We start from the raw sequence: 26657 nt of genomic DNA on the forward strand, positions 1-26657 counted from the left end.
TGAGGGACAGCGCCCAGGCCCAGAGTTCAGGCCCCACGACCAGACCCAAAAAAAAAAAAAACAAAAAAAAACTCAAATATCAGATATTTTTCTCTTATGAGAAAACAGAGCGGAGGGACAGTGCTCAGGTCCAGAGTGCAAGCCCCAAGACCTACAAATAAATAAATAAATAGGACTTGAGCCCCACACCTTGTCATTCCTGGAGCCAGCCTCTGAGTCAAGGCTAGTTCCTCCAGCTAAACTCTGCCTGGTTTGGGCCCAGCTTCCTTCTCTTGCTTTCAAAGTCTGTGCTGCCAAAACCCCAGCATGCTGATTTCTAAGGCCACCAGAGCACAAATAAAACACCTTCCTTCCAGAATATTCCACTAATCAACACACACACACACACACACACACACACACACACACACACACACACACGTACACACACACACACTGGCCCTGCAGCAAGCACAGAAGTCCAGAACAGAGAAGGAGCTAAAGCAGGCCAGAAGTCATCAACATTGCCAGCTGTGGGTTTCATCTGGCTTTATTCATTCCTCCATTTATTCATATTTAACAAATATTTATTGGCCTAGGTCCCTATGCCAGACACTGGCAAAGCATAGTAAAGAAGAGGGAGAAGTTTTGCCTTCACAAAGCTTAGTAGGACTTTGAAACAAATAGTCACACAAAGCCCTACACAACAGCGTGGTGGAAGCTGGAGGAAAAAACGTTCAACTCAGAGAGTCTCATCATTTGCCTTCTGTTTTTCTTTACTGACACAACAGGGAGATTTAAATCCAACCATTCCCTGATTCACAAATTTTCTGGCATTAGATCTGATTTTCCTTAACGTTATAAGTACAACATAATTTTATGACTCAAATAAAAATAAGCAGCAAACTACAATCTCTGAATTACCACCATCAGCTCCATTAATAGCTTTGAGCTCCTAGGAAGGAAGAGAGAAAGAAAAAAGAAAAATCTCTAGAGAGATAAATGCCAAGGATTGTTTGGCTGATTATAGTTCACATTACAGAGACGAAGGGAGGAGCGGAAGGCAGAAGGAAGACGCCTTGCCTTCTAGATTTCTCAGGCTAGAGACTCCATGTGTGTTTCTAATTCATAATAAGACTGGCCTCGCAGGCCCTTAATTCAAGATGGTTTTGAAATGTTTCTAAGTTTCCTGAGAAAGACAAAACTACTTTTTTTTATTAGAACTACGCAGCAGTGGTAATATTCATGGGGAAAGAATAGTAATAAGGACCCCTTCCCAACCAAATAGTTTGCTGATGGTTGATACTACCCTGAGCCCATTTCTCCTCTCTCCCAGCCTCACCCACAAGATCAAGTATCTATATCTCAGATCTGACGAGGATGACAGAGGCCCCCCTTCTTGTCTGCCACCTGGCGGAGATCGCCGGGTAGAAATCCAGTGAAGGGCTAATCCCCAGTACAGGAAGAGCTTACCCAGGGATATGCTCTTTTTTTGAAGAAGATGGTGCCTGAGTTCAAGTCACAGTTTTGCCCCTTACTATGTGTAAGCCTAAGCAAGCCTTGATACCTCTGGGAACTTCAGGTGGCTCATGGGGAAAACCAAGATGACAACAGCAGCCCTAGCAGAGGAGAGAGCCAATGGTGAAAAGTCTACATCCTGAGTTCAAATCCTGGCTCTGCCACTTCCTGTCTGAGACACTATGGAGAAAGGGAAGGAAAACGAAGTGAGGAAAGGAGAGAGGAATGCTCATGAGATGGAGAGAGGAGGAAAGGAGAGGACACAGTGTGAGCCACAGTCTTCCTGTGAGCTCCCAATAGGACATAGGCACCAAATTGGGATCTGTATTCTTCAAGCATCAAGGAGTCCACGCTCCTCTCTTTAAGTGGGAAATGGCAAATGGGTCTCTGGAGCAGTATCCCTTCTCCACCACCAGGATGCCCTCTGTTCATCCTGAGAGAACAGGGGCTGAGCAGCCTTTATCAGACAGGACTCCTTTGGGGGGAGTGTCTAGTAGACCAGCATCTTTAATTTGGAAATGGTAAAGAAAAGCTGCACGCGCAGCTCAGGTGTTTGCCACCCCTGCCGTGCCTCTCCTGCATGCCAGGACAGAAGGGCTTCCGAGAGGTGAGGGCAGGGGCCAACAGAGGAACAGCAAGCACACTGCAGAACCGGGATGAACACGGGAAGAGAACATAACCACGTGCTCGTGGGGCTTAAGGGGAACTTAACTAGGAAAATGTAGGTGTCCAATACATATTTTCTGATTTTGTTGAAGTTTTCATTTGTTCCACCTCTGCTAAAAAGAGCTCTGGCAGAGTTGATAGGAAAAAAAACAAACCTGTACCCACAGGGTGTGGTGAGGGGGATGATTTAAGAATAGTAAACTGTGTGTAGGCAGAATACATATATATATATATATATATATGCATATGTATATATGTATATATATATGCACCATCCTGGCCCAGAAACAAAATGGCACACAAACACACACACACACACACACACACACACACACACACACACACACACACACACACACACATACACACACACACACACACACACACACACACACAGAGTATTATTAGTATCCAAAGCAAATAAAACATTCTCAGTAGATTTCTCACTGAAAGGAAATAGCATGAAACAAAGAAGAGGTAACAATGCCTGAAAATCTCAGTTAATAAAAGCACAAAGCTGGCCGATTTTTGGCTCTTTAATTTCTGTATTAACGTCTTTACAAGACAGACACAGGAGGTGGCTGTAGGAGTAAATATTACTTTCACCAAGCACACTTAAAACTAATCTCAATCCACCAACATTTCCCGCCACAGATACAGTCCTGGAAAAGAGACTATTGGAAGGAAGTGGAATGGCTTCTGCCTGGTGCCGGAGGTGAGTGGGGAGATCAGAGTGTTTGAAGCATTGTAGGAAGTGGAAATCTCTTGTGCAAAGGTGCTAGTGTGGAGGTAATACTATGTGGGAAACCAAAAGGCCTCTATGACTGAAACTGGACTGTGAGAGGAACAGTTCCCAAAGGTGAAACTGAGGAGAAGTCAATAATGGGTAGACCATGTCATGTCTTAGAGAACACATTATTCACCACCCTGTCACAGATGGATGCTCATTGGCTGATCAGACATAATTGGCACACCCAGAGACCAATGGAAAATCAGAGCCTTCCTAACTCACATGACTAGACTTTTCTTGCTATTTCCCTTCTGAAAATCTCAAGGGGTATCTAAAGCAATGTTCCACTTATTTTTATTTATTCATTTTGCCAGTACCAAAGTTTGAATTGTTCTTTCATCTTGCTTGTTTGGCTGGAACTCTACCACACCTCTAGCTTGGCTTTTTTGATGGCCTCTCAAGAACTTTTATGCTGAGGGTGACTCTCCAAATCTCAGTCTCCTGAGTAGCAAAGGTTTATAGGCATGAGCACCACCAGCACCTGGCTTGTTTGGATTCTTAATTCAGCCAGCTGCCTCTGTGATTTTCTACTCATGACCCCGAGTCCCTAGAGAAACTTCTAGAGCTGTGCTATCTAGTATGGGAGCTGCCAGCCTCAGGTGGCTATTTACTTTTAAATTCAAATTAATTAAAATGAAATCAAATTAGAAATTTAGTTCCTCTGTTGCACCAGCTGCATTTCAAGTACTGGGTTGGCGGCATGGGTAGAAAGCATTTCTACCAGCTCAGACAATTCTTGGAGAACTAAAAAGCAATATATGAACTGGGAGCCCTTTCCCAGTGTTTCCTAAGGCCTAATGAAAACTGCTCACAAGCAAGGTGCCAGTGGCTCCTGCCTATAATCCTAGCTACTCAGGAGGTTGAGATCTGAGAATCATGGTTTGAAGACAGCCGGAGCAGGAAACCCCATGAGACTCTCATCTCCAATAAACTACTCAGATAAGGCCGGAAGTAGCACTATGTCTCAAGCTTCAAGCAGAAGCAGCTCAGGACAGTGCTCAGGCCCCAAGTTCAAGCCCCAGGACTGACAAAAGAAAAAACGCTCCTAATGAGGTGCTCAGGTCAGGTAGGGCATCTACAACTGTAGAGGCCTTGGTGAGAACTCCAGTTTCTCCACCATCATGGACCAAATAAGTGGTGAGAGTCACACCAGAGCTCCCTGCCGACTTAGGACTTACAGAGCTGCCTGCACAGTAGGTAGGCCATGGCCAGGGGTGGGAGACAGGGAGGCAGGGTCTAGCTCTAACCCAGGCCCCAGCATCCTTTCAGCTATGTGTATAAAGGAGACAGGAGCTCCAGTGTCCAAGTGAAGGTGGCAAAGCCAGAGGTAGGAGGAGACTGGGACCAAAGCAGCCCCGGGTATGTGAGAGGGAAGATGGGCTGGGGCCAAGCAGAAACGGGGAGACATGGCCAGAGAGGCCAATGGTAAGAGCTGTGTCCAGCCCTGCTCTTTAAGTAGGGGAAGCAAATGGAAATAATATGCATCTGTATGGGCTGGGAAGGTGGCTCAGTGGTAGAGCGCTTGCCTTGCATGCTTGAGGCCCTGGGTTCAATTCCTCAGTACCACATAAGCAAAAAGGAAAAAGCCGGAAGTGGCACTGTGGCTTAAGTGGTAGAGTGCTAGCCTTGAGCTGAAGAGCTGAGGGATGGCGCCCAGGCCCAGAGTTCAGGCCCCACGACCGGACCCCCCCCCCCAAAAAAAAAATGACTCTACGTGAAAGTTGTGTATGTGACTTATAAAGTGGAGAGACAAGTTAAATACTGTTTTCTACACGCAGCTTCTTTATTAGGCATGACTATGGTGTCCGGAGCCTATGAAATCCAGCCTCCCCATTTTCCTTCCTATGAGAATGTCACCTTGTGCGTGCTGTGGTCATGTGCCTGCTTAAAAACTACTTAACACTCACTGGGAACTGGTGGCTCACGCCTGTCATCCTAGCTACTCAGGAGGACTGAGATCTGAGGATTGTGATTCAAAGCCAGCTTGGGCAGGATAGTCTGTAAGACTCTAATCTCCAATTAAATACCCAAAATGCCAGAAGTAGGCCTGTGGCTCAAATGGTAGAGTGCTATTCTTGAACAAAAAAACTAAGGGAGCGAGTGCTCAGACCCTGAATTCAAGTCACACACACACACACACACACACACACACACACACACACACACACACACAAACACTCAAACACACACACCTCTTCCCCTCCCCCCACAAAATAAAAAGAAAAAAATCATACTCTAACAAAGGCAGAACGAGTTACTGGATAGACCCCAGGTACATACTCCAAGGCACCTAAATTCTAGGCTTCTAGTCCATGAAAAGTAAATGTAAAGCTGTATTTATGAGGCTACGGATAGATTACATTCCATCATACCAGGTGGGAGAAATACACCCAGATGTGCACTTGAGGAAGCAGCCTGGTATAAAGCAACTTTGGCAGGGAAAACGTGGCTTCCTTCTGCTTTGCCAGCACAGGCAGCAGGCTCGGAAAGCCTTCGGAACTCTAGCTCTGCAGGGCCAGCCTCCTCTCCCAGAACTTGGCTTCGATCACTAGGAGCTACTCTCTGGGCAGATGCAGACCCAGAGCACTCACAGCTTAGAGGAGAGACTCAGTGCCCAGTGCCCAGTGCCCAGGACTTGTTAGCCTGAGTGTAGCTGGATTTCAGCCTCCTTGGCCAGATATTATTGAGTGGTAGAAATATGCACAACCACACGCAAGGCTCCGGATCCCTGTCTGCTACCTGTGCAGCCTGGGCCATTCTCTTTGTCTCCATATCCTTATCTAAAGCTAATGATAGAGCCGGGTGCTGATGGTTCTCGCCTGTAATCCTAGCTACTCAGGAGGCTGAGATCTGAGGATTGTGATTCAAAGCCAGCTCATAACACAGGAAAGTCCATAAGACTTTTAGCTCTAGTTAACCAGCAAAAGGTTAGAAGTGGAGCTGTAGAAAAAAAAACTTAAAAACTGCTATTGCTAATTATAAGATGTAATATGATATGATGATGTGAGGTGAAATTATATGATGAGATATGATGTGATAAGTCGATATGATCACATGATATGATACAATGATGTGATGTGGTGTAATGTGGTATGATAGGATATGATTATGTGATATGAAATGATATGTGAGATGATATATATGATTTGATGATATAACATGATGAGATGATAAGATGATAACATTGTATGACACAATGTTATGATATGGTGTGATTTGATGATAGGATACCATGTGAGGTAATATGATATAATGTGATATGATATGATTTGATATGATATGCTAGCCATCATCACTACTAGTATCACCAACATCACCACTTCCCATTTTTCATCAATGGCTGACAAATCAAGACGCCATTGTTTTGAAATTTACACTTCCAAGGTCTACTCCCATCCACCTTCCTGAGCTCCTCATCACTCTCAACTAAATCCCAACGGCTGTGTGACAAGATACTTGCTCTACAGCCATGTGTCTTTCTGTCATCTCTGCAGCCCCAACAATGCAGAAGTGATACAACTGCCAAGAGTGCTGCTGAGCAGTTGCAGAATGGAGACTTGCACGGTGACCTCCAGGATGTACGGTCACATCACTCCGGAAGGAGAAGGGGCCCAGGAAGAAGACAGGGATGGGACCAAATGCTTGATATTTCTGTTATGCAAAACACTGGAACAGCCTTGAGCAAAAACGTTCAGGGACGGTACCCAGATCCTGAGTTCAAACCACAGGACTGGTACACACACACACACACACACACACACACACACACACACACACTATAGATTGAAGCCTCATGGAATTTTGGCCACTGCTTGCTTTCTTGGACAGTGCACACATAGATTATTCCCAACACAAACTTCTAGATTGTGCTAAGAGATTTCAAAATCCCAGAGAAAAAGAGGTCAGGTGTTAAGACTCTGGGACCTGCTTGGCATGGTAGTACATACCTATAATCCCAGAACTGCAGAGGCTGAGGAGCAGCACACATTGCAGATCAGCTTGAGCTATATAGTGTACCCCTGTCTCAAAAAAAACAAAAAACAAAAAAAAAGCAGGCACTGGTGGCTCATGCCTATAATCCTAGCTACTCAGGAGGCTGAGATCTGAGGATCTTGGTTCAAAGCCAGACAGGGCAAGAAACTGTATGCGACTCTTATCTCCAGTTAACTACCAGAAAACTAGAAGTGGTGCTGTGTGGCTCAAAATGGTAGAACACTAGCCTTGAGCAAAAGAGCTCATGGACAGCACCCAGGCCCTGAGTTCAAGCCCCACGCCAAAAAGAAAAAACAAAAACTCTGGGACCTGAAATAAGGCACATGTAGGTTCTCAACCTAGCTCCAATATGATGAGCTATGTGCTATGAAGAAAATCTCACAGCATCTCCACCATCATCAGAAAGAGCTCATGGTCTTCCCAAGAAATGATGTTGAAATAGACTGAGTTCGTAGTTACAGAATTGAAAGAAGTGAGGCCGGGTGCCAGTGGCTCACGCCTGTAATCCTAACTACTCAAAAGGCTGAGATCTGAGGATAGCAGTTCAAAGCCAGCCCAGGCAGGAAAGTCCATGAGACTCGTATCTCCAATAAACCACCAGAAAGCTGGAAGTGGTGCTGTGGCTCATGTGGTAGAGTCCTAGCCTTGAGCTGAAGAGCTGAGGGGCAGCACCCAGGCCCAGAGTTCAAGCCCCACAACCGACAAAAAAAAAAAAAAAAAGAAGTGAGTAGACTTATTTGCTGGTAGAGCAGATGAGGAGCTGAGGAAATCAAGGGGCTGTACCAGTCAGCAATTGCTGTGTAACAAATAGCATCACCATCATTTGTGGTCACTATCAGAATCACATGGTATCCTGAACACAGAACACCTCACATAGCACCTGCCCACACCCTGTTCCTACTGAATGAACTCTCCCTCGAATCATTGCTGTCAGTCATGTCAGTCACTGTTGGGAAATCCACCTCAGAGCTCATGTCATGTCAAGTCACTTCACAGATGGGGAGATTGAGGCCCAACGCTGGGGGAGGGGGGACTCAGTGTGACAGGGGCAAAGCTATCTTTTGACTCCTCTCTGTCCCCTGGATGTCTGTCTAGCCACCAGTCAGGACTCTAAGACAATTCCTCTGCCCATTTCAGCTCTTCAACTTTCAAGCTTTTTCTACGGGGTTTAAATATGCCATCTCCGACCAACCGTGAAACCATGGAAACTGAATGGCAAATTGAAAAGGCAGCAAACAAATTAGCTTGCAAAGCCCCACAAATGATATAATCGCTCCAGTATTTAAGCCGCAGACATTCTCTGCACTTCAGCCAAGGCCTCTCTCGATTGCTTTTGTAAACCTGCACTTGTGTGTTCCACATTCGGCGTCGCCCCACAGGACACTGTGGCACGGCCACACGCTACAGGATCAGCCCCAAGGATTCAGAGCCCAAGCTCAGAAGTCCCCATTAACACAAGAGACTAGGCGGGACAGCCAGAGCTCCAGTTCTGGAGTCTCATGTCTCCTTGGAAGCCCCAAGAATAAGTTTACGTTAAGAGCTGTGTCACAGGTAGGTAGGGGAGAGGAAAACTGTCTGCCATGGGCTGCAGGGGGCGTGGGAGGGGAGAGGAGGGATTATGCTGGACACCAGCCAGAAGCCACATGGGCTCAGTCACAGGACCCAGGCTTTCACCATTGGACGGAAGAGTTGTGCTTACCTGTGAGCTAGGGCATCATTGCTGGCACCGTGTGGGGCTTTCTTTGGTACACTAGCCAATGTGATTTGGAGACTCAAAATACTGTGTAACTGAGCCTGCTACTTCCTGTGACCATCCCTGACCCAAAAGAACTTGGCCACGCATCCCATTTAACAAATCAAGATAAGTCCAGATCCTGACTCCCTGCTGACTCCCTAAAACACAAACAACTGAGGTCAACAGAGAAACCACTGGAGAACAGAAAATCGGAGAATGAATTACAGAGGCAGGAGTGTAATGCAAATGATGGTGATACTGTTTGTTACACGGCCATCGCTGGCTGTTACAGCACCTTCATTCCCTCACCTCCCCAGCTGCTCTACCAGCAAGAGTCAAGTAAGGCTACCCACTTCTTTCCAGGTTAATAACTGCAAACTCAGTCTATTCTAACACCATTTCTGGGGTAAACCACTAGCCCATTCCCTTTCTCTTACATGCTTGCCTTCAATCCTCTTTCTACGAAGAAGTCAAGGTCCCTTTTTTTTTAAGACAAAATTAAATTACATTTCCCTAGACATAAGAGAAGAATAAAGCTTAGAATGAATCTGCAGCTCCATACTATGTCAACCCAGGTCCGGCTCCTGGTACCTCTCCTACTTGGCCTAGGATACTTGTCCTAAAGTCAGATCAATCCTCTTTCCTGCACAGAACACTTCACATATGGTGTTCCCTCCCTCTTCATACATTCTTTGCCCTCTCCCTGAAATTCTTTTCTCCCTACTCTTACATCTGACTCTTGGGTTTGGGTTTGTGCTAGTACTCAGCTTGAACTCAGGGCCTGGGCAGTATCCCTTAGCTTTTTCACTCAAGGCTAGCACTTTACCACTTGAGCCATAGCTCTCCTTTCAGGCTTTTTGGTGGTTAACTGGAGATAAGAGTGTCATCAACTTTCCTGCCTATGCTGGCTTTGAACTGAATCCTCAGATCTCAGCCTCCTGAACAGCTAGGATTACAGGCATCTGCCACCAGCACCTAGCATATCTGACTTTTTTTCTCATCTTAAGTTCTACGTTCCTAGACTTACCTCTAAAGAACTGTTCCCTCTGTTTTCAACATTGCAACCCCATTTTGAGTATCATCTCTGGGCTGGTCTATGACTTTATTCATCTGTCTGCTTCCCTTTTTCATTTACTCGTGTATTATTACTGAGCCCCTGTTAGGGGCCAGGCACTGCTCTGGGGACTGGAGAAATGGCAGTGATCAATAGCCTCGTAAAGCTTCCCTACAAGGGGTCACAAGCAATAAACAGGTGATAAGAAAATGTGCGTTGTGGGCTGGGAAGGTGGCTCAGTGGTAGAGCGCTTGCCTTGCATGCATGAGGCCCTGGGTTCGATTCCTCAGCACCACATAAGCAAAAAGGAAAAAAGCCGGAAGTGGCACTGTGGTTCAAGTGGTAGAGCGCTAGCCTTGAGCTGAAGAGCTGAGGGACAGCGCCCAGGCCCAGAGTTCAGGCCCCACGACTGGACCCAAAAAAAAAAGTGTGCATTGCATGGGGTCATAGACTCCAGGCACCAGGGTCAACAGTTTACTCTGTAAACTGGGGATGTAGAATAGGCCTCCACTGCCCTGTTGATTAGAACTGATTGCAAGTCAATGGTGAAGAAGTAAGTATTTTCACACCCCAGAGTCTGTCAGTCTCTCCCGCCTATCACTCCACCTGTCCCTTTTCTAGCTCTGACTCTGTCTGCTGGACAGTCCTCCTCAGCTACTCCCCAAACCTCAGGCTGCCCTGTCTTCACCATGGCTCCTTTCGCTTGCAGACTTCTCTCCTTACTATTTGTATAGATCTACTACTCCCTATGAAACTGAGTGAGAGAGCTCAGCTTCCAGTGTCTACCCTACCCCTTGATCAGAGCCCATTGTGGGATTTTTTATTTTATTTTTTAATAGAATTTGCATTTAGGGCTTTATGCCAAGGAGGGAAACACTCTACCACTTGAACCATGCCTCTATCCTTTCTTGTTCTGGTTATTTTTGAGATAGGGTCTCATGTTTTTTTTTTTTAACCCCGTGATCCTAAACCACGATCCCCCTATTTGCACATCCTGGTATAGGTGAGAAGACAGGCACATGGCACCATGCCCAGCGTTTTCTGTTGAGATGAGGGTCTGACGAACATTTTGCCCTGGTTACTTTACATCATAATCCTTTTCATTTATTCATGTGTAGCTTGACTACAGACATGACGCATCACGCCTGGCTTACTCTATATTCTCGACTCCTCTCATTCTGCACTCATCACACCAGATCTCTGCTGGCCTGAAACTTCCTTATTTTACTATCTGTTTCTCCATGCGGCCATGATGATTTATACCCAGCCCATGAGTTCACCAACTACTCACATTATTATTTCTTCCAGCAAACCTCAGTAACTTTCCCTTCTCTAAGGCAATAAATTTACCTCCTGGTAAAGACTACTCAAGATAGATAATATAATTTTCCATAGCAATGTAGGAGATGAAGGAGGTAGAGCCAGGGAGAAAATAATACAGGTTGTGCAGATGCTCTGGTTGGTCTGTATCGAGTTAATCAATTAACACCTGTGCGAATACATGGAAAGTATGGATCCAGGGGCATGTTCCAGCCCCAGAAATGCTCCCCACAGACTGAGAGCCATCCAAATCTCATGGCAAGAACTCATAGTTTATCTCATTCCATCCGGCAATACCGTAAGAAAGCAGTACTGTTACTCCCTTAGGAGTGATCCAGCCCCACACACAGAAAACAAGCGACTCACTGAACATTTCATAACCTGTAATGGAGAGAGGTAAATATCTAGCACAGAGGCATTTATTGAGGGAGGAGGGGCGCATATACACCAACCTCTACCTACCCACACCCTCTTGCAGCTAGGGATCTGACACCAGTGATTTTCCTTCTATATGCCTTGTATTCCTCATCTTTAGCAGACAGATACTCATGAAAGTACCGAATTTACCATGTTTTTTTTTTTTTAATGTGTGTGTTTTGGTTGGGGGAGGGTGGTTACTGGTGCCCATCCTGGAGCTTGAACTCAAGGCCTAGGTGCTATTCCTAAGCTTTTCTACTCAAGACTAGTGCTCTATTACTTGGACCACAGCTCCACTTCTGGCATTTGGGGTAGTTAACTGGATATAAGAATCTCACAGTTGGGGCTGGGAATGTGGCTCAGTGGTAGAGCGCTTGCCTTGCATGCCTGAGGCCCTGGGTTCCATTCCTCAGCACCACATAAGCAAAAAGAAAAAACCCGGAAGTGGTGCTGTGGCTCAAGTGGTAGAGCGCTAGCCTTGAGCTGAAGAGCTGAGGGACAGTGCTCAGGCCCAGAGTTCAGGCCCCACGACCGGACCCAATAAATAAATAAATAAATAAAGAAAGAAAGAAAGAAAGAAAGAAAGAAAGAATCTCACAGACCTCCCAACTTGGGCTGGCTTTGAACCACGATCCTCAGATCTCAGCCTCCTGAGTAGCTAGGGTAATAGGTGCCAGCCACCAGCACCTGCCTTTACAGCACCTGCATGTTTTCATAAGGAGATATATATACCTTATATACATATATATCTACAGATATATGATGTTGGCAACTCATTATGGTACTGACAGTCATTTTACCAGAAGAGGAAAGCAGGCTTATGTGGGCAGAATTGTCTCTCTCTCCCTGAAGGTTTTGATGTTCATTCCCTATCCCCCAATAAGGTCTATTTGTAGATAGAATCATTAGGAGGTCATAGGGTGAGGCTTCGAACCAACAGGTTGATCCTCTTGATCAGAAAAGACTTCTGGGAGCTCCCTGTCTCCCCATCTTTCTGCATCCTCAGAGAAAATGCGGTGGGGGGAGGGGGCTCATGCGTCCATCTTCTACCAGCCAAACAGAGGGTACACACCAACAACCAAGTCAGTTAGCACCTGGATCTTGATCTTGAACACACATTTTCATCATTGAAACAATGATGGTGTCCTAGCAGCTAACACGTAGTTCTGTATTGAGCTTCAGTGCCCAGACACTGGGCCTGGGGCATCCTGGCCTCTGCACCCCTTCCTAAGGTCCTTTCTCTGTTCCCCCAGGCAGATGCACTCAGGTCCCAGTAAACGCAAAGCAGACGGCTCTGGAATTCCAAAGCAGCCTGCAGATTGTGGCGTCTAATTTTAATGATTCTAATTTATCTCCAAGCCTAATCAATAATAAATCAAACTAAGTGGAACTAAAACAACTGTCCCTACGGCTATGCCATGTTCGGTTGGAAAAGACGACCCTCTTTAAAAAGCTGTGTCGGTCCCCAGCCCTTCCATCTGCCATGGTGGGGGGGGGGGGTTAGCAAGCTCCCTGGAAAGTGCTCTGTGGACTCCATTTCCCCAGAGAAGGATGTGTCCCGCTTGTGGCTAACCAACCATGTCATTTCAGGTTCACAACATAACATTCCCTACTGCATCTTGGCTTCTGTGGTAGGAATGAGTGTGGTCTCATTTTACTGTGGGGAAACTGAGGCACAGTTAAGTGATCTGTTCATAGTCAAGGAAACCAGGAGGCTCCTTAGGGCCCAGTCCCACATCCCTTTCTTGAAAGAGACGCCTCTGCCTTGGGGTGGTCTGACAGAGGCCCCAGTTTCCAAGTTGGAAGTCTCTGTCTTCAATGTCACATCCCTGGAGAGTATTGCCATCTCTCTGGGCTTCACCTTATTGGCCCACGCCTACCTAACTCCAGGGCTCCAAGTATAAACAGCATGTGAACAGCGCCCCCTGCAGGTGAGCCTTGGAGCCGCTGTGACTATGTCCTTCACCAGCTTACAAACTTTTGGATTCATAGCAGTAAAGCACCAAGCAAAATGTTTGTCACTTAATCAATAATCACAAATATTATTATTTATCTAATGCGGTGCTCTTCTGGGTCCTCACTGGTATTCATGAGTGAAACTTCCAGTAGAGTTAGAACAGCATTGACTGCATGCCTCCTGCTTAGCCAGGTGAGTAATTGTAAATTATGGTCTATAGACTGGAATGTTCTCAAAACCACAGAAACTGTGAGGTGCATCACCCAACCTGAGAAAATATGTAGAAGCTGAGGTTGGAGGGTCTCTGGAGGTCAGGCAAGCAGATGGTGCCCGTGATTGGGGTGGGAGGGCTGGTCTCTGTCCTCTCCCCTCCCCACCTCCCTTCTGGACTTTCTCCCGCAGACGTGGTGCCAGCATTGTGCTCTGCCTGTAACACATTGCTTTCACAGATATTGCTGATTTCTGGTGCCCGCTTCAAGTTGAATTTTGTTCCCCAAAAGAATATGCTGAACCCCTAACCTCCAGTCCGTGTGGGAGGACCTCTATTTGGGTCTTTGTAGTTGTCATGAAAGAAGAAAATGATACTGAAATAACGTGGACTCTAACTCCTCTATGATGGGTATCCTTTTAAGAAAAAGATGTATGGAAAGGCACTAGGGAAGGAGGCCATGTGACAGCAGAAGCTGAGATCAGGGTGACTTGTCTACAAACCAAGGAACATCAAGAACTGTCAGCCACCCCAGAAGCTATGAGAAAGAAGCAGAGCCCTGGCTTTCTGACTTCCAGCCCTTCAAGCTGTCAGAGGATTCATTCCTATTGTTACACACCTAGCTGTGCTTATTCACTTCCTTGGCAACTAATCCACCCCCAAAGCAGTCACCAGACTCTCCTCCCTCACAGCTCTGCCTTCACGCTGGCCGCTCCCTCCTCCCTAGACACCTGTCCCTCCCATCCAGAATGTTCCACCAAGACCTGAGTTGACTTCCTCCTCCTCTCCCCCCAGGCCTCCATTCAAACAGCACTGTCCCAAGCACCCCAAGTCTCATTCTCTATATTACCATCCTTCCTTGTTCAGCACCCTCAGAACCCCTCAAGTGATTTTGCCTCCTGCTGGGTTGTATGACTAGTGTCTGTCTCTCTGTCTCCTCTGTCTCTGTCTGTCTCTGTGTGTATCTCTCTCTCTGTGTCTGTCTCTCTGTCTCTCTTCCTACACGCACACCCCACATCCCTTTACTGGCACCTTTGCTTCTTTGAGGAGCTGGAATTCTGTCTGCTTCTTTCCCTGCTGTTCATTGGGTGGGAGCACATGGTCAAAGTTCAAAGTTCATTAGATGTCAGTTAGTAGACTACAAAGAGAAGAAGCTTTGAGATCCAACCTGATTTAGGATCTAACTCTGGCTTGTCCATTTGGTGACTGCTTAGTACTCAGTTTCTTCATCTGTCAAATGCACACAGTGAGAGACAGCATGCACAAAGCTCTTCTTGGTGCCAGTACCAGCAGGAATGGAGGAGAACGATGCCTCACGCTCATAAATTGATATGTTGAAATGAAACTCCACTGCACCATTATTTAAAGATAACAAAAATAAACAAAATATTCACATGTTTAAACATCATAGAACCCTCAGCATAATTATTATACCCATTTTACAGTGAAAGAAATAGAGAAACCACAGTTTTTCACCAAGGTTTCCATGATACACTGTGCAGAGGTGTGACTGCTTTATTATTATTATCATTATCATTATCATTATTATTATTATCTTTAAGTAGTTGTACAAGAAGTTGCCATTTAACAAAAGCAACAGTACAATGCATCTTGATCAGTGTCACCTCTTTCAACATTGTCACCCATGCCTCCCCTACTGACCCCTTCCCTCACTCTTCTTAATTTTGTAGGATATGCATTAGATTCTTGACTACATTCTCCCACATCTTCTCTTCATTCACTGACCCTTTCCCCTTGACTCCACCAGCCTTTTCAAGTGACTACTTCCTGATGCAACATCACTGGTCATAAAGGAAATGAAAACCAAAACAACATTGAGATTATACCCCAGCCCAGTTAGAATGGCCATTATCAAGAAAACAAACAATAACAGATGCAGGTGAGGGTATGGACAAAAGGGAACCCTAATTGTTGTTGGTGGGAATGTAAACCTGTTCAACCACTCTGGAAAGCAGTATGGAGGTTCCTCAAAAAACTAAACATAGAGCTTCCCTATGACCCAGTTATTCCATTCCTGAACATTCATCCAAAAGATTAAAAACCAGGAAACAGCAAAGCTACTGGTACAACCATGTTCACTGCCGCATTATTTACCATAGCCAAAGTATGGAATATACCAGTTGTCCCCCCAAAAGACAAATTAATCAAGAAAATCTGTATATATATACACAGTGGAATTCTATTCATCCATTAGAAAGAATGATGTTGTACCATTTGCAAAGAAATGGAAGGACCTAGGAAAAATTATGTTAAGTGAAGTAAGCCAGACCAAAAGGGACAAAGGCTGCATGTTTTCCCTTATGTGTAGAAGCTAGATTTAATTTATAAATTTGTAAGTAACAACATTGGTTGGTATACAAGTGTATACCAACATATTAACTGAAAAATTGTAGATTCAAGGGCAAACTCAAATAGTGTAATTCCCTAGAAAGGCAAAATTAAAGTTCAACAACATAAACACCAGAAAGAGGTATGAGTTTTCATCTGGCCAGGGCACATGCCCACATGAGCACCAGGTGACTCCTTAGTGCCTATCACGCCAGAAATGGTGAGAACTAGAAACCCTTCATAGCCAGCCCTGTCCGTGACCATAGAATATAGTCAGCATTACTATGGCTCTTGTTACCACACCCAAGTCCTAAGTCTTTGTCCCCAGGTTTGCTCCTCTTCCTTATGACTCAATGACCTCCCTTTTTTTGTTATTACCCCTTTTTTGTTGTTACTCCTTTTTTGTATTTTTATTTTTATTGCAAAGGTGAGGCAAAGAGGGATTACCGTTACATAAGTCAGATTGAGAATATATTTCTTTCTGAACAATGTCACTCCTTCCCTTCCCTCACTCTCTCCCAGTTTTTCCCTCCCATCTTCACCCACAAGTTGTATAGTTCATTTTCATCATCGTGTCTAATGAGTGCCACTCCTGCATCTTTTGTCCTTCCATTTCTGCACCCCTCCTGTTGCCCTCCCAAAGATAGGTAAAGGAACAAACAGGACAAAAAGAAAGGAGAAGGGAAAAAAAACAAAGATAATAATTATTCATTTTTAAGGAGAGGTTGTGGAAGAATTTAATAAAAGGCATGTGAAAAGCTGTACCAAAGTGCTCACCAGTTACACAATAGTCTCAGTGAACATAATGCCACTGAATTGTACAATTAAAACTGGTGTCCACACATGCTTATAATTCTAGTTACTCAGGCAGCAGAGAGAGAAGGATCTCGTTTTGAGCAAGATCCTATCTGAAAAACAAACTAACAGCAAAACGTCTGGGGCATGGCTCCCATGTTAAAAGTGCCGCCCTGAGTTCAGCCTCCAGTGCTGCAGGTAGTATCCATAGAAACATTCTTCCCACAGCCACGCTCTCTCCCAGCCCCTTCATTGCTCCAGATGACTTGCAAGCATGTGCCTGTGCCTGAAGCCGGGCTGGAAGAGAACATACAGGGAACAGGCTAGCTATTTCCTTCATGTACAGAGAAGGCCTCTGTGCCTCCGTGTTCAACTCTGCCCACTCAATCACAGGAGGGAGTGGCATGGGTCTACCATAAGGATCTAGCACCACCTCGAGCTAAGATTTGCAATGGAGAATTCTTTTTTTTTGGGGGGGGGGGGGTCCAGTCGTGGGGCCTGAAACTCTGGGCCTGGGCACTGTCCCTCAGCTCTTCAGCTCAAGACTAGGGCTCTACCACTTGAGCCACAGCGCCTCTTCTGGCTTTTTCTGCTTATGTGGTGCTGAGAAATCGAGCCCAGGGCCTCAGGCATGCAAGGCAAGCACTCTACCACTGAGCCACCTTCCCAGCCCCATGGAGAATTCTTTAAGTAGTTGTACAAAGAAGTTGCCATTCAACAAAGAAAGATACGTCTTGATCAATGTCACCCCTTTCAACATTCTCACCCACCCTTCCCAGCCCTCCCCTTCTTTCATTTTTTTTTAAGTTTTTCGGATATGGATTGGGGATTTTTGCCATTTAAACAATGCAGTTTACATATACAGTGCATATTGATCTGTGTTATCCCTCAACATTAGAATTCTTTATCTTTGGTCGAATGAAAAGTATAGCTATCAGATTTCCGAGGTTTTTGCATCCAGAAGAAATTTTAAAAAACAAAAAAACAAGGCTACTTTTCTCCCTCTTGTGACCTGGCCAGTATGGCACAAGTGACCATGCATGAGTCCCTGGAGCTCACTGCGTTTTGCAGCTTCTGATTTCTCAGCCTTTGCAAACTTGATGCAGAATATTAAAGCCAGGATAGCCTATAGAAGATAAAAGGCAAGTTGCCCCAACTGCCTCCCAGCCAACCCAGAAATAAAAGCTACCTAGACACCAACAGGTGGCCATAGATGTAAGTGAGGACAGCAAGTAAGGAGGAGAAAAGCAATATCCAGAGGATCTCAGCCCCAAGCCCACCACAGAGCCATGAGCTACATACATGTCCAATGCAACAAGACTCTGGGACAGTTTTGCTCTCGTCTCTTCCTCCCACTGTTTTCCATCACCATGCAAGCCTAGCAGAAAAGGAAATGGTGCATATCTGCAGCTAGACCTTGGTCTACGTTTGGCAGTCTCTGAGGCAGCATTACAGCAGAAGGGTTGTTGGGATTGCTGGCTTTTGTGGGGGTCCAGCACTGGAAGAAAGGTTCTTATAGACAGAGATCAGCCCTTCCACACTAACATCATGGTTTGGGAATCCTGGTATTTTCTCTAGCTCCCTAGAGATGAGAATTGCAGTGATACCCCAATCCCAGAAATTACATTCTTCACCCTCCATAACTGGCACCTGCTACATAAAAATCCAGGATTCATTTCTTTCATTTTATGTAATGGAAAATGTTCTGACATTAAAATGTACACCATCTGGATAACAAAGCCAATACAAATAAAGTTAAGGGGCAACAGAAAAAAAGAGATTTGTAAAACATGTAATACCAAAAAGAGTGCTGTCCAGAATATATAAAGAACTTTTGCAAATCAATAACAATAAGGCAGAAGACTCAGATGATGGTGAATGGGAAAAAATTCATATATAAGTTCAAGAAAGAAAAAAATGTTGGAAAGCAAGAAATGTTTGACAAGGAGTTCAAGCTGCCAGGAGTCAGAGAAAAGGGAACATAAGTCATCAACTTGCACCTTACACAAATGGAAAAAATCAGTACAGGAGGAAGTATAACTTTGACAAGAAACTTTACTAACACCTAGCAGATTTGCATGTATCTATACCCAGGACACATGCAACAATTCTGCATGCAAGGTCTCAGAAGAAGAAAAAAATCACTTCATACATGCACTAACAACATGTCTAAGAGCTTTTGCTGTGCTATTGTTTGTAATCGCAAGAAACTGGAAATGACCTAGATATCCATTTAGAAGGGAAACAATAAATAAGTCATGGCATATTCATACAATGGAATTCTATATGCACCTTAAAATGAGTAAATTAAATTTGCATGGATCATGAATAAAATATAATCTTGATATAAAGAGCAAATTGTTGAGAGTTAGGTAAAGTATCAGCTTGTTTAAAATGGTAAAACCTAGGAAGAACCATGGATTTGTATATGAAAGCAACAAACCATCCAGGTACCAGTTAGTTCCTCATGACTGTAACTCTAGCTACTCATGGGGCTTAGTTCTGAGGATCCTGGTTCAAGGCTAGCCCAGATAGCAAAGTCTATGTGACTTTTACCTCCAATTATCAACCAAATGGCCAGAAATGGAGCTGTGGTTCAAATGATTGAGTGCTAGCCTTGAGCTAAAAAGCTCAGAGACAGGACCTAGGAGTTTGAACTCAGGAGTTCAACCCCCAGTACCAGCACTAAATTAATTAATGATTTATTAAACAGCAAATCATGGACTGCTCACCATGAGCATAAGTTCATCCCTTGGGAGGCAGGCAGAGGACAGGAACTAGGGAAATTAAAGGATAGAATTTGCATCATAAAAGCAAGACAAAATGCCAATATGGGGGGTGTAGCTGAGGAGGTGGGAGGGAAGGGATGGTAGGGAAAAACAAAGGAGGAAGCAACAATGCTAAATAAAAAATGTACTCATTACCTTGCTCATGTAACTGTAACCCCTTTGTACAGTATTTTCACAATAAAAAACTTAATTTTTAAAAATGCCAATATTCATTAAACTGGGAGGGGTCATTTTCCTCTCCATTCTTGTATTCATTGATCCATCCAGTTACTCCGCAAATCTTTGTTGGCTGCTTGCAGTATTCTGGGCACCACTCTAGGTGCTAGAGACACAGCTATGAACAAAATGTACCCCTGCCTTGTGAAGCTGTCAACAAAGATGGTTATATAATAAACAAGTAAAATATATCACATCGTTTGATGAAGGGAAGATTTACGGAAGGAAGGTCGACATGGAAGTTGAGTCATCAGGAAAAGACGGCAAAAGGGGGAGATAAGAAAAACAAGAAAGATGGGGCTGGGAAGGTAGCTCAGTGGTAGAGCGCTTGCCTTGCATGCATGAGGCCCTGGGTTCCATTCCTCAGCACCACATAAGCAGGAAAAAAAAGCCAGAAGTGGCGCTGTGGTTCAAGTGGTAGAGCGCTAGCCTTGAGCTGAAGAGCTGAGAGATAGTGCCCAGGCCCAGAGTTCAGGCCCACGACCGGATCCAAAAAGAAAAAAGAAAAACAAGAAAGAATTCAATGAAAAGGAGATGAATGCTCACAGGGAGAAGAGAGAATGACCAGAGGGAATGATAGGTGCCAGGTCTCAGGAGCAGAAGAGTGTCTGGTAGACTCACAAAGCTGAGTGATAGAAGCAGGTGATAGGTTCCAAAAGCTAACCGGGCAAGGGAAGGGACTGCAGGTAGCTTTTAGATGCTTTATATTCCATGTCTAGCAGAGAAACGAAGACAAGGATGAAAAGAGAGGATGATTTCCAAATTACATTTGGTTGAATACAAGCAAAAAAAAATATCACTGGGAAATGCAAATTCAACACCTGCACAAACCCTGCCATGTTTGACATATGCCAATGAGTGCAGTCAAGTTTTGAGAGGGGGTCATGGAGGAGGGGGAGGGCAGTTCCTGGACTCAGGGAGCTAAAACCACCCAGTGCTGGCAGAATACCGTCACTGGAGCAGGCATGGATATCTACAGCCATCCCTGTCTGACCTCAGGGTGCAGCAATGCTAGAGACCCATCAGGGGAAAGTGCAGTGTCCCTTGCCAATAGACTGAGGAATCTATATTCATTGGATTTTTCACATATGAAATCACAAGACAAGGTTTCCCCACAGAGCATTCATTTGTGAGATATGACTCAACCACTGAGGTTTACTTTAAACATGGTTTATAAAAGATAGCATTTTTTGCAGTTGTTCTTTATCAAACAGATGTGAAGCACTTTCAAAAGTGTTGGCCACATCCTAACAAGAGCTCAGTACAGGCCAGGCACCAATGGCTCATACCTATAATCCTAGATACTAGGGAGGCTGAGATCTGAGGATCCTGATTCAAATCTAGCTCAGGCAAACAAGTCTGCGATTCTTATCCTCAATTAACCAGAATAAAAGACAGAAGTAGAGCTCTGGCTCAAGTGGCAGAGCACCAGCCTTGAGCAAAAACAGCTAAGGGAAAGCATGAGGCCCTGAGTTCAAACCCGAGTCTCTCTCTCTCTCTCTCTCTCTCTCTCTCTCTCTCTCTCTCTCTCTCTCTCTCACACACACACACACACACACACACACACACACACACACACACACACAAGAATTCAATACAAAAGGTTACCATTATTAGTGTTGTCATAATCTGTACCTTAGCATATGAAAGTTGAATTTGAACCCACAGCCAAACATACAGGTACTGGAAGGAACACAGATACTCTCTTCCTAAAAATAGATCTTGGTGGGCTATCATAAAAACAGATATTAACAGCATGTGTTACAGGAGGCTGGGGCAAGAAGGAGAGCAAGGAGGGAGGGGAAAGATCCTGTACTTCCAGCTACTCAGGAAGCAAAGATTGGGAGACATACAGGTCAAGGCCAGCCAAGGCAAAGTGACAACAAGCCTATCTCAACAAGCCAGGTGTGGTGGTTTGCACTTCTAGTCCTACCTACTTAGTAAGCATAGACAGGAGGATCCCAGTCCAAGACCCTACTTGCATAATTACTAAAACAAAAGTAAAGAGCTAGGGTCATAGCTCAAGTAGTATAGTGTAATTCTGGAGCAAGTGTGAGGTCCTGAGCTCAAACTCTAATATTACCAAGAAACAAAACAGAGCATGCATTGTAGTCTTGCAATATGCCAGGGGCTTTACTAATTTACAAATAAAGGTATCATGATTTTAAAGATGAAGAAATGAAAGCTCAGAAAGCAACAGATATTTGATAGTAGAACCAAAACTGTATTTATGGCACCATAAAATTCACCCAGATTTTGTAAGATCTTTTCTCTTCCCTGATACGTAAAAGTCATTTTTTATTTTATTCTTGGAAAAGAATACAGAAATGGGAGAACCAGATGGTTCAACATCTCTGGCCACAGAGGAAATGCAAATCAAAACAACAATGAGATTTCATCTCACTTCAGTTAGAATGGCCACCATCAAGAATTTAAACAACAGGGCTGGGAAGGTGGCTCAGTGGTAGAGCGCTTGCCTTGTATGCATGAGGCCCTGGGTTCGATTCCTCAGCACCACATAAGCAAAAAGAAAAAAGCCGGAAGTGGCGCTGTGGCTCAAGTGGTAGAGCACTAGCCTTGAGCTGAAGAGCTGAGGGACAGCGTCCAAGCCCAGAGTTCAGGCCCTATGACCGGACCCAAAAACAAAAAAAAAAAACAAAAAAGAATTTAAACAACAGCAAATGCTGACATGAATGGGGGCGGAGGGTATGGAGGAACCCTAATACACTGGTGGTAAGAATGTAAACTGGCGCAACTGCTGAGGAAAGCAGTTTGAATATTCCTCAAAAAACTAAACATAGAACTGCCCTATGATGCAGCAACAACACTGTAACCTGAACGATTACAAATCAGGATACAGTAAAGCCACTTGCACAACCATGTCCATTCCTGCACTATTCACCATAGCCAATGTATGGACACAGGCCAGATGCCCCTCAATGTATGAATGGACCAAGAAAATATGGCATATATAAATAAACAGGCACACGCATTCACACACACACACACACACACACACACACACACTTACACACCTACACATACACTCATGAAATTTTACTCATCCATCAAGAAGAATTATATCACATCATTTGAAAAGAAAGGGATTAGAAATAATCAGACTAAGTGAAGTACGTTAGGCCCATGGAGACAAAGGATGTGCATTTTTTCTCATGTGGAAGTTAGAACTAATTTATAAATATGTACAAGTAAACACAGACAGAGTCATATCCATGTGTACAAAAACACATTAACTAAAGTATGGTTTTTGCAGGGGAGAATTCCAATGGTGTAACTCTTTAAAAAAAAAAAAAAAAAACCACACAGTCCAACAAAACAAATACCAGGAAGTTAGAACATGAGGTGGGGGAGGTTCTAGATGGGAGAAGAGGGCAGACAATGAAGAGAGAATGGGAGAGTGGTACAATCATCATATTCCATGTTTATATGTAGAAATCAAACTAGGAAAATTGAGGGGATGAGTGGGTTTGGGAGAGATGGGGAATACCAATGAAATCAAACAATTCATTGCTCAAAATGCATTGTACTGATTACTGACATGTCAAATTGTAATCCATTTGTAGAGCTACTTAAAGATAATTTTTAAAAATTTAATTTCTAGTCCAGAGTCTAGTGTTGGTAGCTGTGTACCTTGGATGATTTTCTACACCTCTCTGTATATTCATATTTTGTCTTCTCTCCCTCTCTCTCTATCTCCCTCCCTCTCTCCCTCTCTCTCTCTCTCTCTCCCCCCCTCTCTCTCTTTCTCCCCCCCCCCTCTGGTCCTGAGGCTTGAACTCAGTGCCTGGGCACTGTCCATGAGCCTCTTTGTGTTCAAGATTAGTTCTCTACCATTGGAGCTACAGCACCACTTCCAGCATTTTAGAGTAGTTTATTGGAGATAAGAGTCTCTTGAGTACTCTTCTGCCCAGGCTGGCTTTGGACCATAATCCTCAGCTCTCAGCCTCCTAAGTAGCTATGATTACAGGTGTAAGCCACCAGCTCCTAGCTGTCCATATTCTTGTATGTGAAACAGAGGTAACAGAAATATCTTCAATCTAAGGTAGAGAGGATGAGATTAATGACATATGACAAGTCCTTCCTGAAGTACCACAATCAGCACTAAATACATGTTGCTACCCCTATTCTGTTTTGGTGAAGAACTAGCCAGTCCATATCCACCAAATAGAACAGGATGCTGGTTGGTGATGAAAATGTTTGAAGACTACACAGAAGTGATGCTTTGTAAGACTGTGAACACATTTAAGGTCATTGAGTCATTCACCCTAAAATGACTCATTTTCTGTGATGTGAATTCCACTGTAGTGAACATAAATTAATAAAAACTGTCCAAACTCCATTCCCGCCCCAATTCACTATATCTCAGATGAATCTGTTTTCTGTTCTGTTCTGTATTGTTAGCCAGGCACCTGTGGCTCACGCCTGTAACCTAGCTACTCAGGAGCCTGGTATCTGAGGATCGTGGTTCAAAACCAGCCTGGACAGGAAACTCCATGAGATTCTCATCTCCAATTAATCACAGAAAAAGCTGGAAATAGCACTGTGGCTCAAGTGGTAGAGCACTAGCCTTGAGCAAAAGGAGCTCAGGGACAGCGCCCAAGCCCACAGTTCAAGGCCTAAGATTAGAAAAAAAAAATTATTGATCACACCTGTAATCCTAGCTGCTTAGAAGGCTGAAATCTGAAGCTTATGGTTCAAAGCCATCGTAGACAAATCTGCAAGACTTTTATCTCCAGTTAACCAGCAAAAAGCTAACATGGCTCAAGTGGTATAGCACCAGCCATAAGTGAAAAAGCCAAGCAAGAGTACACTGTTTTCAAGCCCCGGTGCTGGCCCCACAAAAAAGGTAATGATAAGAGATCCTGAATAGTATGTGGGGATTCAATTTGGTGGTTATATAAATCAGGTCACATATGTGAAGCACTTGGTGCATAATAAATGCTAAAGAAATGCTAGTGATTCGTTTGAGAATGAGGCTAACATAGTGAGCACTTGCCTTTTCATGGTGTGGATGGACTTTCGTTCACACAGGCCAGATTGGAATTACCCAGGAAGCACCTCTTCCAGGATTCACTTGGGAAATACATCTTCTCTAAGCAAAAAATTTGCCCTCTTTAGCCATTTTTAAACCACCAATAGGTTATTTAGAAAATATTTGGAATAAACTCATTGACGCCAAACCTAGCTCTAAATAAAGACATTTCTCTCTGATGTTATCAGATACCAGGAAGTAGCCTCTACTCCAACATTTAAAGTCCCTGCTCAGCAGGGTATGGTGGTGCCCACCCGAATTCCAGAGATGGGGGACCAGGAACAAGAGGACCACAGCTTGAGGCCAGCCTGGATAGAGTTATCTGGGGACCTACCTGAAAAACAAGCTGAAAGCATAAAGGAATGGGACTATGGTTCAAATAGCTCGGTGTACTCTCTCTCTCTCTCTCTCTCTCTCTCTCTCTCTCTCTCTCTCTCTCTCTCTCTCTCTCTCTCTCTCTCTCTCTCTCTCTCTCTCTCTCTCTCTCTTTCTCTCTCTCTCTCTCTCACACACACACACACACACACAGCTTTGAAAATGCCCTTGATGAAAGATATGGCAGAAAGGAATTTCTCACATGCCTTTCTGTAAGTAGTGCTCAGTTTAGAGTGAAAAAGAGTCACCCAGGAATTTCCACAACACCTGTTCTGTCCTGGGGGTGGGGGATAGCTTTAATTAAAGGGACATGTGTCTATCTTGCCCTTCTATAATCTGATCAAATTGCAGCAGAAGGAGGGGGAGAAGAAAAACCACACACACAGGGAGATTTGTAAGATCTAAATCATCAAACCAACAAAAAAGGGACAGAAATAGTATAAACAGAAGACCAGGTGCACTATTTCCAAATTATGCTGAATTAAGCCCAAATCCCTAATGACTCATTTTGTACTGGCTACCCAAACAGATGTCCTAGCCTTCAGAAAAATCACTAAAAATGGAAACACAAATCCTACTGGGGTGGTTGCTTTACCCAAACTTCCTGCCGCCCTGTTGATGGCATTAAAACCACCAGCAGCAAAAAAGAGGCAATGTCTGCTGCCAAAATGTCTCATCAAACTTTTTCTGTCCCCTCCTACTGCCCATCAGAAAGCATGCTACAAAAAAGTTAGCATGCATTCTCTCCTTAATTCTTAAAATAACTTAAGATATGACTTATTTACCAGCTTTTTAAACACACAGGGATGCTGGTCAGCTTCCCCAGAACTGTGACAAATAACTGCGTTCAACAGTTTATCAGAAGGAAAGGTTTGTAGTTGCTCATAGTTTCAATCCATCGTTGACTGATTCCATTGCTGGGAATGAGGCAGAAAAGAACATAATGGTGCATATATGTGGCAGAGGTAACTGCTCATCTCATGACAATCAGCAGTCAGAGGGGGATGAGGAGGAGACGGGAGGAGAGGGGAGGGCCAGGGAGCCAGGATCTCATTATCTCCTTTAAGGACTCACCTCACCATGATATAACTTCTTTCCACTAGACCAAACCTATCCTAAAAGTTCTATCACCTCCCAATGGTGCCATAGGCTGGTGGCCAAGTCTCCAAGACATGGACCATCAGGGGATATTTATCCAAACAATAACAACAACAACACAAAGGACCTTATAAGGCTGTAGAATTGGCTCAATGGTAGGGCATGTGCCTAGCAAGCATGAGGCCCTGAGTTTGATCACAAACACAGAAAAAGAAGGGAACAAAGGAAGGGAGGGAAGGAGGGAAAAAGGAGGAAGGATAAGTAGAGAAGTAAGGAAAGGGAAAAGGAAGTCAGAAAGGAAGGAATAGAAGGAGAGAGGAAGGAAGGGACAAAACAGAGTGAGAG

The sequence above is a fragment of the Dipodomys merriami genome, unplaced genomic scaffold, assembly GCF_024711535.1.
Source record: "Dipodomys merriami isolate MVZ:Mamm:240054 unplaced genomic scaffold, mDipMer1.0.p SCAF_97, whole genome shotgun sequence".
Classification (NCBI taxonomy): domain Eukaryota; kingdom Metazoa; phylum Chordata; class Mammalia; order Rodentia; family Heteromyidae; genus Dipodomys; species Dipodomys merriami.